General features: G+C 37.2%; 1 pseudogene across 1 annotated transcript; it reads right to left on the reverse strand.

Annotated features, from left to right (window-relative positions):
• Positions 1–12,182: 12,182 nt before the first annotated feature.
• LOC308555669 (small ribosomal subunit protein uS12 pseudogene) lies at positions 12,183–12,846 on the reverse strand (annotated as a pseudogene). Its single transcript has 2 exons — positions 12,391–12,846; positions 12,183–12,191 (listed from the first exon to the last, which is right to left on the reverse strand). The product of its transcript is annotated as a small ribosomal subunit protein uS12 pseudogene (transcript).
• Positions 12,847–19,069: the final 6,223 nt, after the last annotated feature.

Below are 19,069 nucleotides of genomic sequence, written 5' to 3' on the forward strand. Positions count from 1 at the left end.
CTAATGTCAGAAAAGAAACTTTGTTCTATCGCCTTTTATCACTTTTTTTTGCTAGTGATTTTCGGTCTACTCACCAATTTAAAGGAGTAAGTGGGTAAGGTTTCTGGTATTTCCTGAATTTATTCTACCATCTGCTTCTTTAAATGCAGTCATGCCCTCGGGTCTCTGTCCTCAGATGCTCTGTTGGTAATTTTCTAAAACAATCTCCGTTCTGTAGGTTTCATTTATCATTCCAGTCAAATCCTTGTCAAATCTCTATCTCAAAACTTGACCTTCCTTTCTCATTTCAGGATTCCTGGTAAGTGTCTCCCCTAAGTTATCTTAACGACACCTCAAGCTTAACATATCTTTTACTCAGTTTTCTAATTTTTAAAAAAACTTTCTAGATGTTTTTAAAAATAAAAGTACAGAAAATCAAGGAACAATATCCATTTTCCCACCACCTGATTCAGTCTGTACTAATATTGTGATGTAGTTGCTACTAGTCTTTCTTTTTCTTTCCTTCTTTCTTTCCCTTTCTTTCCTTTCTTTCTCTCCCTCTTTCTTTCTTTCTTTCTTTCTTTCTTTCTTTCTTTCTTTCTTTCTTTCTTTCTTTCTCTTTCTTTCTTTCTTTCTTTCTCTTTCTTTCTTTCTTCTTTCTTTCTTTCTTCTTTCTTTCTTTCCTTTTTTTTTTGTACACAGTATTTTTTTAAATTACTTGTTTTGTGTAAATGATATATTATTATAATAAAATTTTCAAACATTACCAGAAAAAGCATGAAGAGATACTTGAATCCAGACTATGCCGTTTATAAACATGATCCCAATTAGGAACATTATGTATCAACGCAAAGAACTTCTATTGATTCAAAATTTATCACCAGTTCTTAGACACAGCCACACCTTCACCAAGTTCAATATTTAAATTCATTTTTTATTTGACTAAATGTAGTGTCAAGCAGGTTATTTCCCATTTCACCCCCAAGAAGAACTTTACGGTTCTTCTATTCATTGAGTTGGTTGATATTTCAGAAGTCTGTCTGCTGACTCTCTTCCTGAATGGCCTGTGTGCTGGTGGCACATTTTTGAAGGCATTCTCACCCTCAAACTTTGTAGACCTCCTTACATTACCTTTGACATTCACTTTATTTATTTACCTTTAAAAAAAGAAAAGCGAACTGAGACGTCTGATTATTTTCACTTACGTAACAATTTACTTTTCCTTCCTGTTTACCAAATGCTTTTTTCTTTTTTTTCCATCTGAAACAATCGCTTTATTGATATGTCTCAGTGGCATTGAATTCTTTAGAAGAGAGGTCTCTTTTTTGATATTCAGATGTTTCCTCATTGTAAGAAAGTGCATTTTGTCTTCCATTACGAATTGCTACACTCTAGGAATACATTATGATATCCTGTTGTTTGTTTCAACTGTTTTCTTTTTAAATGTTTTTGCAACAATTAGGATCATCTCAAGCCTTTCCACTGACAGCGATCTGATTATTGGCAGTATACCTATTCTTTCTTGTTCTTTCTAACTTAAAGTCCAAATTGGTGTGTGTTGATTCTGAATTTTCTTAAGTCTGAACCCCCTTTTTTATCTCATTCTGTTGTTTAATCATTTAATGTTTGAGCTCTTATTTCACTAAATTATATTCTTAATATGCTGGTTTATATGGCAAGAAGTAATAGAGACACATGTTCTTTCCGTTTTGAACTGGCTTCTTAGACTTGGGGATACTCCATTCCTATTACTTTATCTGTTTTAACTTGTTTTATCCATATATTAGCATAAGATATTTCCTTCATTACCTGCTCTTATTCATCTAGGCCTACTTATCCTGGTCCAGTCCTGTCAACACTGAAACTTGCTTTGCTGGCTGTGTGAATTCTTGTCATTCTTCTCACTGTATCTGAGGACAGTTCGTTTGGCCCTCTGAGCTGTAGTCTGAGGGCTGAGCATGGCCTGAGTGGATGGTGAGAGGATGTCTAAACTGCAGCTGAGTAGATAAAGCTGAAGTTTATTTATTTAAGAATAAATGGGCTACACTTGTTTCTCTGACTGTTATAGATGCTTTAGTACAATGTAATTTGTCATAAAAACTGTGAAGGTTTATATTCCGTCTTTAGGAAGGAAATAGATTTTATGAATCTTACTCATTTATGCCAGTAGTTTGTGAGGACCAAGGGATCTGTGGTCATTTATGGTTAGCCTGACTCCCTCTCAACGTAAAAAGCTCAGTGAGCTGTGCCAATAGAAATTGTCTTAGATTTGCAAAACAAAGGCTATTGCTAGACTAGTCAAGGCCACACACTCAAGGCTCCACAAGGTTAGGATAAGGGAAGTTGAACCAGCTACAAATAATTACATTAAGAGAAGAGCTATTGCAAAAGCTTTGTACTAACATGCCATTAAAAAAAAAATTCCTCTCTTCATTGGTAAATTTTCCATATCTGAATCAAAACTTCCTGCTGAAGGAATTCTTACTGACACAGTAAGAAGTATGTTTGAATGTACATATTAGAGAGACTAAATCACATATTTTCCTAAATACCTTAGCAGTTTATATGTTCCTTAATTATACCAGTGATTGCTTAGCGTGCATTATTGTCAGTTGTGTACATGTCCTGTATCTCCCATTATATTGTAATTCCTTGACAATAGAGAGCATGTAATATTATTTTTTTGTTCTGTTTTTACTTCAAACAGTACATCAAAGATTGCCTTACATATAATACATGGCCAGTAAATGTTTAGTTGGATCACTCCTTTTTGTTTCTATTACAGTTGCTATTCAATAATATTTTATATTAGTTTTGGGTGTGCAGTGTAGTATTAGACAAATATATAATTTACATATTTGGACCATTCTCATATAGAAATCCTAAAGGCACCAGAAGGATTTGTCAGTTTTGACAATTGCCAAGTTAGGGTTCTCCAAAGAAACAGAACCAATAGGATGCCTATTTTATAAAGAATTGGCTCATGCAATTGTGGAGGCTGAAAAGGCCAGAGATCAGTAGTTGGCAAATTGGAAACACAGGAGAACCAGTAGCGTAGTTCAGTCTAAAAGCTGGCTGGCTTGAGACCCAGAGCTGATGTTATAGTTTGACACAAATTCATGCTTACAAAAAAAACCAACTTCTAATATAAGTGTTATATGTGCCAATGGGGCACCATGGTTCAATTGTGGTATCTATTTGTTCTTTAAAGTCCTTATATAGTTGTAGACTGCAAGACAATTTTACGTGATAATTTGTAAATGCAATAAAATGTTATTTTGAGAATAAACAAACAAAAAGACAAAGATATGGCAGGGAAAAATCTTCCATCTCAAGGCAGTCAATTAACAGGAGTTCCTCATTACTCATAGTAGTGTTATTCATTTGTTTATTCAGGCCTTCAACTGATTGGATGAGGCCCACCCACATTAGGCAGAGCAATCTACTTCATTTAAAGTACATATTCAAAGCTTAAAATCATCTAAACCACCCCCAGAGAATGTTTGAAGAAATATTTGTGGCCCAGTCAAGTTAACACATGAAATTAAGCATCATGCCAAATAATTGATAATTTTATAAATATTCCCACACTGTTCACATGGACTATGTTGCTTAGATCATCTCTTCCCAGGATAAAATATGTCCCTTCCCTGTTCGTTACCTCATGCTGGATGACAGTTCTTATTTCTCATACTTTCACCCCTACAGATGACTAGTCAGAAGAGATTTTTTTAAAAAAGTAAATCTGGATTTTGTGTTTGGTTTAAAAAAAAATTTGATGATGTTTTCAAAATAAATTATCTGTTTTTTGCTATTGGGTAAGAACTAAACATATTTGGAAAATTTGGGACTACTTAGATCATTTTATATATCTGAGAGTTCATGTTGCATATAGGGATGTATTTTTTACTCATTTATCTCATTATATTCATTTTTATAAATTCCCTTTCTCTTGTGCAGAAATATGAAATGTGCCTTTTAACCACACTGTGTATCTTCTTCTACGAAGGCAATTGTGAGGTTGAGGAGAGACAGATAAGCTAGACAGCGATTTCTCAAAGAAAGAAGTGATCGTCTTTTGTTCTGGAATGCCATTTGCATTTATGAGATATTTTCTGATGTGTCTATCAGGGCAGGTTAGCAGTACAGTGTTCAGGATTTCAGAATGTGCCTGAATTTCTCATCCCTGATGACCTTTTGACATTGCCTTTATGGGATTTAAAAGAAAGGTTCTCAACCACTCCATCACTCTAGTATCTGGTATTTATAAAAATACGTAAACATGGGAAAAATAGAAGTGAAAATTGAGCATTTGTGCAGTGAATTTAGGAAGAGGAAGATAACATGAATCAATAAGAATTACTTGCCTGGCCAGCGTGGCTCATCAGTTGAGCATCAACCTAGGATCCAGGAGATTGAGGTTCGATCCCCTGTCGGGGCACATGCCCGGGTTGCGGGCTCCATCCCCAGTGGGGGGCGTGCGGGAGGCCGCCGATCAATGACTCTCTCATCATTGATGTTTCTATCTCTCGTTCTCCCTCTCCCTTCCTCTCTGAAATCAATATATATTTTAAAATATAATAATAATAATTACTTGTTTTTAGTCAGGGTCTAAATATTGATTAGACAACTGCTAAATATTTAACAATAATTGCTTGAATCATGCCCACCTCCAAATTCACCAGATATTTAAGTCTCTGACTATATATAAGGTATATATATTGAGCAAGATTTAATGCCACTGTCTTTTATTTGATTAATAAAATAATTATTTTTCAAATATTTTCTCTTTATGGTAAGAGTGCCAAGTGGAGAAAAATATACACTTTTCCTTTTTCTCATAGAAAATTATTGCTGATTAAGAAAAATAAGGAGAGGTGGGAAGCACAGGACTTTTTTAAAAAACTTTTCCTCTCAGTTTATCCTTTTAATTTTTGGTATCTTTATTACTGGGAATACGTTTTGCTTACCATCTCTGCTTTCAACCTGCCGTAGGGAACAGTTTGTATCTTCTGCTCATGATTTAGGGCTACTGATTCTTTGGGGGTTGCATGGCTTGGACCATTTATATTTTGAGTGGTTTCAATTCTGTCCCTTTTTCAGGAAAAATACATGATTCAAAGGGATAGTTGGCACTGACGGTACAATGTGGTTTTCCATTGGCTCATTTCCTGCTCCAGTGAAGAATAAAATCCACACATCCTAATTTCAAATCTACCCTTTTTCTACTACATAAAGTTTTCATTTAATATTTATGATGGAACCAATTACTATGTAGTGAAGCAGACTAAATTCTAGATAGACTTAGTAGACATTTGTCACATCTTAACCTAATAGTTTCTAAGAACTTATTTCTTTCTTTTTTTTTTTTTTTAAATATATCTTTATTGATTTCAGAGAAAGGAAGGGAGAGGGAGAGAGACAGACAGAAACATCAATGATGAGAGAGTCATTGATGGGCTGCAGCCCACAACCAGAGCATGTGCCCTGACCGGGTATCGAACCCCGATTGCCTGGATCCTAGGTTGACGCTCAACCGCTGAGCCACGCCCAGCCGGGCAGAACTTATTTATTTCTAATGATCGATAGCCACAGATCATCCCCTGACACCTTTCAGTCAACTTGCAAGTGCATTCCATTGTCTAAAACTATGTTCAACACAAGCAAACATCTGCATATTGAATCAGTGTATAATTATCTTTGCAAATAAATAAAAGCACATAAATATTGCTAATGTCTTTGTCCTGTAAATTATATATGAGCAACATAAATATTCTACTTGATTAAAAATTCCTACATGTATCTGCTCTTACATGAAGCAACTAATTGACAAGGGACTGACATTAAGTCTGCCCCTCATCCTTATACATTACAGTGGGAAAAACAGTAAAGTCGGCATGGCTGGAAGTCTACAATGTGCTTCACAAAATCCTGTTTTACCGATGTATTAAAGGTTAAAGAGAAATGCCACAAAAATCTGATAATGATGAATATTTTAATTTCACCTTGGACTTCAGTCTCCAAAAGTTACTTAAAATTCAGAGAAAGCACTAAATCTATAATTACTTGTGCTACTAAAATTATCCTTATTTCTTTTTTTTCTTACTTTCCTATAAGCTAAAGAATAAAATTGACAGTGTAAAAACAAATTATATGTTTTGTGTTTAAATGCATCAGCACACACACAATTCACAATCTTCCTATTACTCTGATTGAAAATGCACTTTGTCTTAACAAGAAGCATCCTGCATTCTTGAGAGATCTAATTTTTCATGCTGTATAAATGCTATAGAAAGTTGTTTGGTCCCTTTCACACCATAGCATCCTTGTCTGTAGTATCATTTTAAAAGAATGAAGGTTAAGCCCACAAAACATTACTTGTAAAGCTCAGCTTTGCTATCTATTTATATATGACTCTACTATATTCATATTTTTTTACTTAGATGATACTTGAATATTAAAAAAGACATTACCTGGAAAGCTCATTACTGAGGATAGTTATGAAGTCGCCCTTTGATGGCTGAAAGTTCCAATGTTTTTAGATCTTGTTACTATTCGTGAGGCTGTGTGCCCTTTCACTTATAAGCTGGTTGACACCTTTGCTCAGTTCCAGCCACCTTGTTTTTAATTGCTGCATGTCAAACTGATTGATGGCTGTCAATTTCTAGCACTCAGCAGCAATGCTTCATTGCTCCATGTCATGAATCATTGTACATTTATTTGATTTCTTCTGCCCACCATAAAGCAGCCACTTGAAAATCCTGTTATTATCATAAACCACCCATTATCTAACTCAGTATATCTGGGATTCAGTAAATATCACTTCAAGGTTAAGGGACTGGCACTGTTCTAAATGTATGGAAGAATTACTCATACTTTCAAAGCTCTGAATTTGGCAATATCAAAACCTTGTTAAATGGACATAACTTATTCTGAGAAGAGTATTTTTGTGTCTGTGTTTTGTGCTTTCCTTGTGTGCTTTTGTTAAATTCTAGAGTGCAGCAAAGTTCCTGCACACCTATGGGTGATAAGTGTCTAGTGGGTGGATGGAGGCTAGTTTATGCCACACAATGTGGGAGTGAGTCATGGAAGGGATATGTACTGTGGGGCTCTTCAGAGCTCAGTTGTGACACCCGATTCACCACGGAGTAGCTGCATCACTTTCTAATATGCTCTGTAAGCTTCTATAGGCACATCTATGAAGTTAGAATACAATGTAACTATAGGATTTTTTCTTTTTTAGGATTAAATGAGATTTTAAATGTAAAATGGTTACCATATTGTTTGCCATACATTGACTTTTCAGTAAAACTTATTTTCTTATTAAAACTTATTTTCTTATTTTCCTTCCACGGTTGTCTAACAATGGTCAGTTTGTATTTAAATGATAGAAATTTGATTCTAAAAATTTGGTGTCTACAGCAAAGTTAGTTTATATGAAGGCAAAGCTGATATAGAAGTTTTATCATAATACCTGCCTTCAAAGAAAATCATACCTATTCAAAAGGCAAGAAGCATGCTATTCCTTTTAAAGAACAAAGGCTCTTTATGCTGAGTAGGCCATGGAACACGTTGCTTACACATATGAGACCCAACTCCAGATGACTTGAAGATTTAAAATTTCAAAGGAAGAAAATTTTAAATTAAGATGTACAATAAAATCAAACTCCATTGGGCTACTGAAAAACACAGACAACTCTAAAGCATGGATTTCTCAATCCCTTACCACTGTGATAAAGCATTTATATAAAATGAAACTTATGTTAGGTAAAAACAAAAAAAGTTCTGAAATGTTTCAGCTATACTCTAAAAAACTAGAAATAAAAGGGCCTTATTTTACCAGTTCATAAAAATAATTAGATACTTGTCTGAGTGAGTGGGAGAAGTGCAGCAGAGGAAATGTTCCCTGGGATCTGACTCTTAGGTATCCCATTAATTCAATTTTAAATGAAAATATTTACTTGTGGCAAAATAGATAATTTTATTTCCCTTCATTTTATTTTCATTCTCAGTTGATTAGGGCTTCTCAATGCCAATAAATTTCTAATGATGAAATGTAGTTATTCCCAGGTTTATGTTCTAATACAAAATATTGTCAGTAGCTTTTGGTAATAATTAAAGTCAGGAGGCACAAATAACAAGATTTTGTTTTTATTGAGACATCATCTAATAGGGAAAGCTGCTTCTGAAAAAATTGCCCTTAATGACTTTTTATGTCTATATTTTCATAATGAATTTGTTATCATCTTAACTGTCTGAAAATGAAAAGAAGAATGTATTGGTTCTATTTTGTTTCAAAGCAGATATATCTACAGTCATAATTTCATTTTTTCTCTATCCTCTATTATTTCAAGTGAAGTAAAACAAAATAATACAAATAAAATAAACTGGAACAAAACAAGCCAGCACTACAACTCAATCTTGAATCAGGTAGTGTCCATAAGTATATTGAAGTATATTGCAAAGATGCATTAATCAACTAAATACAAGGGGAACTATAGATACTTTTAATAGTAGGTCATGATAGTTAATTATAGAAAACTTTTTTTAAAAATATATCTTTATTGCTTTCAGAGAGAGGAAAGGAGAGGGAGAGAAAGAGATAGAAACATCAATGATGAGAGAGTCATTGATCAAGCCCTCAAACGGGCATGTGCCAGGATCCTAGGACGATGCTCAACCGCTGAGCCACGCCCGGCCTGGTTATGTAAAACTTTAAAAAAAAAAAATACCTCTAGCTGGTTGTCTGTAATTTCACAGATATGGCTAAAATTTCTTTTTAATACTGATTCATGTTTTCTATTACTATACAAATAGAAAGGGTTTTAAATGTCTCCAGTTTTATTATTCTTACATTGCACCTGCTTATTTTGCTCATGACAACTGAAATGTTCAAAAGGAAATATGCAAAATAGGTCTTCTGATGGCAACTGCTTTATTTGAAAATATTACATTAAGGTAACCTCTCAGTCAAAGGTGAGAATAGTGTAAGATTTGGATTCCATGGTGTATTGCTATGTAGGTAGTTAGACATGAGCAGAGCAAGGACGATGGGCTAGGTACAGAAACTCGCCAGAGCAGAAAGCCCCAGATGCCTGGCAAGGGGCAAAACTGGGAAAGCAACAACCACGTCCCCAGGGTAACCTGTTCTCCCACAGCATAGGTCCCCTGAATGTTTCCTCCCTAAAAATAACGTCTAGGCCTCAGTTGTATTTCAGGTCCAGGCCCAGAAAAGCAGCAAAACCAGACAAGTGGAGCCCTGACTGCCTTGGGACCAGCTACATTGACTACTGACCCCCTGCCCTGGAACCAACCAATCAGTGGACACCGGGTGTGTGAAAAAGAGCACCCCTGGAAAGCTGATGAATATTCTATTAAGACCCTCCCCTGAGACGTCCCCTAAGATTTCCACCTGCAAGAAAGAGAGAAATATGCTGAGGACAAAGGACCCAGCGCAAGCTTCTCACTAGGGGAGCATGCCCATGCCATTCCCTTGCTCTTTCTTCCTTCTAAGGGACACTGCCCACAAGGCTTGCCACCAGGGCAGCGATGGGCAGCAGCAGCCCTTCCCAGGCTTACCCCCGAACCTGCCCCAAAGCCCCCATCTCTCCCTGCCTTCCCAGCGAGCCAAAGCAGCCCAGCCCGGGCTCTCCTGCTGCCCCTTCTGTGCCCTTCCTCGTTTCACCATCCCAGTATATTTTTGCTGCTGTCAATAAATTCTTGCTTTCCTTTCTACACTTCGTCTCTTGATTGAAATCTTGCCCTCACGAAGACAAGAGCCGAGGTCTCGTCTCGCCAGCAACAGTATCAGAATTCAACACATTTTTAAAACAGGCTGCTTTATCTTTGTCTTTGTGGTATTCAAAACCATTGTGAAACTCCCCTGCAAGTATTTCTATTTGATCATCAGAATTCACTTCACATGGGTTAGCAACAACTTCGTAAGGGAGCGTGAGGGAGACTTGGGTCAGGCTGGACAAGCGCAGCAGGCAACGTCGCAACTTCCTCACCGTGATCCCTCCACTTCCTTACCTTCTAGCGCATAAAATTACAGCCCTTACCTGAATTTTCCATAGGTAGACACATCTATTAACTGTTCTCTGTGTATTTATCACCATCGATCCATTTGGTTATGCAAACTACACTTTAAAAGATGCAAATTTACTTTTAATACTTATCGATTGATTTTATAAATCATTGTATTTATAATTAAATTGTTACCCAACTGAGGCAGGGGCACAGGCAAAAAGAAACAGCTTAGAGCTTTCTTTAAGCCACTGCCCACCAGCTTCAAGCAGTTTACCTCTGTTTACACGAAAGAAATACTTCTTTAGGCCCACTATAAACTGTGGATTTACAGTTGTAATTATTTTTCTCACTGACTGCTCTGTTATACTAAGGACCGTGCTGTGATTCAGGATGTGCTTTCTGATGCACTTTCATCGCAGGGTTTTCAAACTATATTTGCACATCTCAATTCAATTACATTAAATTATTTTTAATCCAAGCTGCATCTTTTCCTTCTATTTTTCCCCTTCTCGTCTGAATAACTCTGCCCTTGTTTGTGTAAAATTTATGCTGTCTCATTTTATTCTTTCCTTGTTTCTGATTTGAGGCCTACCTGTAATGCATCTAATTAAAACTCCTGTGTAGGACAAAATATAAACTCACTGCCAGGAGGCAGTCTGCAGTTATTTGAAAAGGTTTGAAATCAATGCTCTAACTTTTCATGGCATCCTCAAGTGTTTGTGGATCCAGGTAATCGAATTGCATGATCATTCCCAAGTATAATTGGTATTCAGTTATATTATACTCCAGCATCTTGATGAGCCTGTCTGGCATTACAGCCATTCTAAAAGGTTGGCAAAATAATTCCAGTGATAGGCTATCTATAGGTAAGTATTGTTTAGATGGAACAAAGGAGTTTAAAAGAAAGGAACTGGGATAAAACAAATTGCAGGCATTATTTCTATTTTTTTTAAAAAAGGAATAAAAATAACAGGAGTAATGCAAGCTAACATAAACAATGTAAAAAGAAAAATAACTAAGTCCCAAAGGATGTTGATAGGAATAAAAATAGACATTTTAAAAATGTAAATTTAGAGCTACTGCTTAATTTTCCTGTCCATATACAGCGTGTTTCCTTCTTAGAAGCTCTCAGTATTGCTGAGTGAGTAAACCACATGTAAATGAGGCAATTGAAGCAGAACTAGAGACCTAAGAGGTGATAAAAGTGTTGTGCTAATATACGGAGAGGTCTCTGAAGGTCCTGAGAAAAGGGGTGCATAAGGTTCAATGTAGAGTTGTACATTTAGTCCCTAAGACTTGATAGAACTTATACTAAAATTAAGAAAAACAAATTCTTGGTACTTTTTAAAGTCTTTTTCTATGAAGTCAATAATATGGTTTTCTAGGATAGCATTTCACAAATAGTATAATTCTTTAGTCCTATAATAAGTATCCATTATATCCATTATATCAAACAGGCATATTCCTGCTTTTAGATATTTGCAAACATTTAGTTTTGAAAATTTTAATTTGAGTGAAGAAATTATTGAAAAGATGCTTCTAAAATAACAACCATTTCACTCTGTGTTGAATATGGAAGTGATTATGTGATTTTTATGTATCCAATCATGGGCTAGTCAATATTTAAAATTTTCTAAGACATCACATTGTTGTGAATTTATTTTGTATTGGGAAATGTTTTTTATTTGGATAATAAACTTAGTAAAATGTACACGTAGAGATAGACACATTTTATTCAGTTATGTGAGTTGAAATTCTGATAATTTTTATTTTGGGTTTATCTTGGTTTTGTGTATCATTTCTTAACTTGATAACAACTATAATGATCACTCCAAAGGTTATATTCATAAAGTACAAATTACTAAATAAAAAAATAGCTGATGCAATCTTTTGAGATTCCTGAATCATTAAAGTAGATTAATTGCGTAAGTAATATAATCAGGGTAAATGCATTTTAATCCAGGTTAAAACATTCTCATGTCTAATGACCATAACATTATTCATGTGAAATGATAAAAATGATAAAATAATTGATATATATAATTTCATTTAAAATGCAATACAATAATTAAAAGAACAAAATGAGCATATTTCTTCTATATAAGAAATTTATTATGAAAAAATAAATAAAACTCAGGAACCTAGTAATCAGATTAATGAAGTATGCTATACTTTCATTTCACCTTGATAATGAACACAACAAAAACATTATCATTACAGAATAATGCAGTTTTGTTCCATACATCAGTGTTTCTCACATATACAGTTATGCTTTTTATTTCATTCACTTTTGAACTACAAATCCCAGTTTGTGTCAGTCAGAAAGCAACAAGTCATAACTTCATTTTTTATTTTTTTTTTGGCAAATGAAAAATTTATTACTTTTGAGTTTTCACCATCAAAACTTATGATCTTGATCTTTCCCTTCTTGCCTTTGTACAAGGCCAAAAAAGAGACATTGGCTACTTTGACAACCTTAAAGCGAACTCCAGGAATGTCACCAACAGCATGACTTTTGCAACCAAACCCAGCAACCAGCACTTCATCATTTTCCTCACTAAAATTCAAACAACCATCTTTGGGTACCAAGGCTGTGATTTTTTTGCCATTCGTGATCAGCTGGACCCTGACACACTTCCTGATGGCAGAATTTGGCTGTTTGGCTTCAACCCCTACTTTTTGCAGCACAATTCCCTTTGCATGGGAAGCGCCTCCAAAAGGGTTGGCCTTCAGGGCTGCGCCCAAGTGAGCTTTCTTGGACTGTTTATCAGGCCACTTCTGATCTCGTTAGTAGCTCCGGAGCTTCCTGCCAGTACGCAGACCACGACACTTGCCCATCCTGCTGGCTCCCAGGGCCTGACCAAAAGACCGCAACTTCATATTTTTAATCACATGCTGACTCAATTTAAAATTTTGAATTCATTTTTTCAGTTTAATTTTTACAAATATAATATGAAATAATAAGTAGTAAATATTTTTGCTTGAGAATGATTCCTAGTTTAAATTTAAAGTAAAGGCAATGTCCATCACTAAATGTAGCAGGTGTTTAATTAAATTTCTTTTAACTTAATCCCAAGACATACTTTTGAATCCACACAATTTATCAAGGACTTAACTGTTTTGTTAATATTTATTTTTCAGGAATGAAATCTGATGAATTTAGCTGGAAAACTAAGGTTAAATAAGTAATCAAGATAACCTTTATCTTATCACAAAAGTTTATTATATAGTAAATAATGTCTGTACAGATTTATATAAAAAAATCATTCATTATGTACATAAACTAATAAACTAAAAGAGAGACAAGGAAATTCAATTTGACCTAGAAATACCATTCTATTATGAGCTTAAAAAACTATACAGATGACCACCATTGTACATAACATAGGGATTTAGAAATTATCCCCTTTCTATGGTATCCAGGGGTCAGAGATCATAACGTGGGTGTGTGTTTTCCTGGAGGAGACATTGAGATAAACATTTGAGTGCAAATAACTATTTTGGAGTATAAATGTCACTGGTAGAGATGTGAGAAAACAAGACGGAAGAACAAGCAGTCATAAAGGGTGTATTACAGTCAGCTATCATAGTGGGCAACTGGAATTTAATCTACTGGAGAAGCTCTAGAAAGCAGTGTAAAATCACACCTCAAAAGCCTCTCACTTGAGAGGCAAGGGAGCTGTATACTTTTCCATCAACTCCCAGAGAAGTGTGAATGTTCCTTAATGTTACTGCTTCTTAAAGTTTGGTCACAATTTAAATATGTATGGTGTCCCAAAGAAATGTATACACACTTTGAGAATTATTAATTCCAATGGGTTAAATCTGAAAAGAAAGAAACAACAATAGAGCTCTCAGCTGTTAAAATGTGTATACATTTTTAAATATATATATATATATAACAACAAAAACCAACAAATCACAAAATGATGGTTTGTAGGCACCCCTGCTGCTGTAGTCGGTCCTGAGGCTGGCCAAAGCTGATATTCTTTATATTTCTCTTCTGCTCATATATTTCCCTCTGCTCAAGTCAGCACTTCTGCTAGCAAAGAAGACTGGCCCAGTGATAAATCATACCTTCGTGCCTGAGGGTTCCAGTCCTTTGGTTACAATGTCTTATTCAGATTGCGTTTCCTGCAATTGCTACTTCAGATTTTATCTTAATGGAGCACTAATGTTAGCCTGGGCAGCTAGAGCTAACAAAAGAGAGGGAGCTAGACTGGCTGGGACTGACTGAGTCCAGAAATTACACTTAACCAGGCTTAAATCTGAACGGTACAGCTTCAGACACCCCAGGAGATAGCTAAATTCCCCGCCCAAGGATTAACGCCCCTCCATCTCTCTGTTGGGGAGGAAGGACCAGCTTTCCAATCTTCCCTGGGGCACAACTTGTCCACTCCCCGGGACTACCTTAGGGAGGGATAAACAGTGAAGGGGAAATTCCTCTGCGGGGCACCTGCGCAGCAGAAGCCCAGATGGCTTAGGGGAAGGCCTTCAAGCTACCAGGAGGCATGTGCAGCAGGAGTCAGGATGACCCTCCCCTCGGTAGGGAGCAAACTGAAGGAGGGAACGAGACCCTGGGATTGGGTAGGGGGAGGCCCCAGCACAAGTCCATGAAGAGCCAGGAAAGAGATTCATTAGTGTGAAAGAAAGTTTACCCCTTCCCAAGCCTGAGGTACTATAATCAAAGCTTAACAAAGGCCTGTGTCAGTGGCGCGTGTTTGTCCATTGGTTCCCCGTTGGTTTGCACGCGCTCTGCATGCCGTCTCCCGTGTGGCCGTGTGGGCCCAGCTTGGGTGGGCACCAAGCTCCAGCCGGAATGCAGCCAGGAACAGAGACTAAGCGGGCTGTTTGGGGACAGAGACTGAGCTGGACTAAGCTTTGGCACGGATGAAACTGAACTAGGGCAGCTTCAGATGCCCTGTGCATGCCAGGTATGAGAGGGACATCTCTAGACCCTGGCCCTTGGGCTTGGTTAAAGACAAGGCTGGACTTCTTCCAAAGCAGGAGAGAGCTGAGTCACTTGGTCATGGGTCCAGGGTCCCCAAATAAATGGGTCCCCAAAATGCTTTCCTTGTGACTCCATGAAAGAGCCCTATTTCCACTGGCAACACTAAGGAGTTCCATAAGGAATCTCTTTAGCTCCAAAAATATTTCTTCCTGCCCCCACTGTGCAACAGCAACCCTACTGCCTCATGATAACTATGGTCACTTATCTTTGCCAGTATAGTAACTCAGTTTTTGCTTATTGTTTTACTGGCATGACAGGCTCAAAATATCTAAGTTGAATCAATAATGTTAAATTTAGTGGGGTCCTTAATATGGTCTTGAGCACACATGTCCCTCCCCTCAGAACCAGGACTTCTAGTTCAGAAGGCCAAAAGTTGCGTGGAGAGGCAAAAATTACTCAGAAGTGTCACTGGGAACAATGATGAGAAGGTGCTAAGAAAAAGGTATTCTATCTACTGGGGATATTACAGGTATTAGGGTCAAAGGATTCCATGAACATTGTGCGCATGTTGAACCAACTTTGCCACATTGTGGATTGCTTTTCCAAGGCACTGATCATGATCTCATTATAATAAATCAGTCCATTTGCTAGCCCTTGAGTAGACTTGCTGGCCCAGACACTGCAGATAGAGAAGGAAAATGCATAGCCACACCCATGTCAAAGCAAAAATTGCACCAATGTTAAAAGGCAAGAAATAGCTTATTTAAGATTATTGCAATAAGGAAGCAGACTGAATTCAATTCCACTTAAACAAAATTGTGGGAGAGATTTTAAGCACTGGGCTGAGCTAGTGGGAAAGTATTAGAGGACTATAAGAGTTTGATCAGCGGTATGTGTCCAGCACATTCCTGAGTTTGCAGATGTGTTTCTCTTTTCTCTTCTCAGTAATTAGGTGATTTGTTAATTCTTGCCCATTGAAGTTGGGTTCCCACCCTTTCTCAGAAGGGTGGGAAATAGGGTGTTATCTCCTTTGATGTTTACATTTCAAAGAGATGAGTTTCAGGTCCTTGAGAAAGGCATTACTTGAGTTATAAAACTGGCAAGAGGTTCTGGAAGATTTACATACATTTCAAAGGGACAGAAAAAGAATCTACAATTGAAAATTTTCTGAGGTAAATGCTCTAAGAAAAAGCAGATCAGAAACCTTTAGTCAGGAAGAAACTTGTCTAAAGTTTAGTGTAGCTGAGGGGAAATTTAAGGTCATCATAGTGACCCAGAATATGTATCAATCCAGTATGAATGAATTATTTATCCTTCAGGGGTGGAAAGGATTCAGTGTGATCAATCTATCACATGATAGCTGAACTCCTCAAAAGATAGAGCCGTACCGGTAACTTAACATTAGTCTCAACTGCTAAGTGGTTGAGTTTTGAACATCAGCAATGCCTGTTACAGGCTCAGTGAGAGGGAGCCCACATTGTTGGGCCCAGGCACATTGCCAACCTTGTTATGGCTGCTCTTTTCATTTGGACAAAGTGTAAGCATTCTGGTGGTAAAGACAGAATATTATTGTTGCTTTCTGTTTTTTGTTGGTTGGTTGGTTTTATTATTTGGTATTTTAGCAATGCTACAATTAATAAACGTGCACTATATCTTTGCTCACTTATGTAGGCCTAGTTGTAGGACTAATTTTGCTTGAGTTGTTTAGTTAATTATGCTTGTACTGATATTTTGTAGATAATTTTGATCAATTAATTTAATTAAACTAATTTGAGGGATGGAGATGTTTCAAAGCTGGGCTAGATACAGTCCCATTAATGATCATGGGTTTTGTGGGGTTTTTCTGTTCACTTTGACTCCTGCCCCATAGATCTTCTGAGTCCCAACTCAATGTACAGAACCTTCTGACCCTTGGTATTTGTGGACTTCTGGGATTTCTGTTAGAGTTAGCAATAGATTTAATTAACTAATTAAATCCTAACACAATAGCAATACCTGAATGATGATTTCATGTTCAAGAGTGTTTTTTGATATTTTGTAACATTCTTCATAATAGCTTAAACTCAAAAATAACCCAAATGTCCATAAGCAGTTGAAGTGATAAATGCATGTTAGTATATTAATAAATGAGGCATCAGATAGCCATGAGTATGGGGATGGATACACGTGCATTATGTTAAGTAACTGAAGTCAGACCCAAATAAACACGTGCTATTTCATTCCATTTAGATTAGTAAAAACCAGCCCAAACTACTGTATTATGTTAGAATTCAGGGTAATGCTCACTTTGGAAAAGGAAAGAGGGGGCTGGGTGGGATTGGAAGAGACAGGAAAGGCAATGTCTGTTTTTTGGTTTTATTATTTGGTATTTTAGCAATGCTACAATTAATAAGCATGTACTATATCTTTGCTCACTTACGCGGGCCTAGCTGTAGGACTAATTTTGCTTGAGTTGTTTAATCAATTATACTTGTACTGATATTTTACATTGTTAGAATGCTGACAAAGTCTTATTCTTGACCTGTTTGTGATTACACAGGCCTTTATGTAAAAATTATGGAGCTGGACAATGGTGTTCTATATACTTTAATGTATATCTATTATGACTCACAATACAAAATAAAAAGAATAAAAATCTAAGATCTCACAGTTGTGTATAAAATGATTATTTCCTAAAACATGGTTAGACTTTTCCCAGTACTTTGTAAAAATTGTTTTACTTGAATTTTTTTTGTTCATCAAAAAGAACGTATTTTAATGATAATAAAATAAGTGAGTATAGGAAATTTCTTCAGATATTAACCTCTATTAATTAAATATTCTTTCTGATAATTTTTCCTGGTCACTGAGGACTTTTTATTTTGCACCCCAAACCACTGGGGATCTTCCCTGTGGACATCTGGGAGGTTACCCTGTGGATACATATAGCTACAGACACTTGGTGCCAAGCCAAATGAGAAAAACAATGAATTGGGTCAATCGAAGGATTACAGAACTAGGGTGTTCAACAGCATTCTGTATGGTCAAGCTTGGTTTCTGAGTTAGCTCTAAGAAAGAAATGAGAGAACATCACAGGGATGAGAGAGAGGAGCTAACTATCAGAGGTCCCTTCTAGCATCAACTGGGACCTTGAACTGTCCTGGTGAACATCAGGAGCAGAAGTTTAATCAGCCAACTATTGACTCAGGGCTCACCTGACTATAACTTACTTGGCTATGGGGTTTCTAAAGTTCCTGTCAACATACTGAGCTTTGCTGCCCAGTTCTTCAATTATGAGGAGTTGGTTGTATAAGCCAATGCTCAGATCATCAAGGTGCACCAGTGTGGATCTGCCCAGGGAAGAGGACCAGTCTCCCCAGAACGATGACTGAGATATGGTGATGCCCCACCCACTGGACAAGGCCAGCTTACAGAACTGAAGAGACTTGGTCACAGAGCCCATGTGGTTCATATTGAGTGGGAAGCAGTTGAACGATTTCTCTCCCATGGCCTTGAAAATCTGTTTAGGATTTGTCACTTCGACATCATCCCCCATCGCCCGGATTCCTGTACTTGGCAGTGTACTTCTGCTGAGTTCCCCAGTTATCTTAGACAAAAAGATCTTCAAAAGACACCACTGGGTAGTCCCAGATGAAAGGCTTTGTTACATGGGGCAGGTACAGAAACCCAGGTACAGAAACCCAAGTACAGAGACTCACCAGGGCAGGAAGCCCCAGATGCCTAGCAAGGGGCAAAACTGGGAAAACAACAATCTTGTCCCCAAGGTAACCTATCCTCTCCCAGCCTATCGCTGGTGATGTTGTTTAGACCCCCTGAGCATTTCCTCCCTACAGGTAACATCTAGGCCTCAGTCGTATTTCAGCTCCAGGCCTAGAAAAGCAGCAAAACCAAACAAGTGGTGCTATGACTGCCTGGGGACCAGCTACATTGACTACTGACCCCCTGCCCTGGCACTGACCTATCAGCAGAGGCCACTGCCCTGAAAGAGCACAACTGGAAAGCTGACGAATATTCTATTGAGACCCTCCCCTGAGCCCTCCCCTAAGATTCCCACCTGCATAGGATCTAGTGTGTGTTCCCCAGCAGGGGAGCAGGCCAGCACCCTCTCCT

The sequence above is a fragment of the Miniopterus schreibersii genome (genome assembly GCF_964146895.1).
Source record: "Miniopterus schreibersii genome assembly, chromosome: 4".
Lineage (NCBI taxonomy): Eukaryota > Metazoa > Chordata > Mammalia > Chiroptera > Miniopteridae > Miniopterus > Miniopterus schreibersii.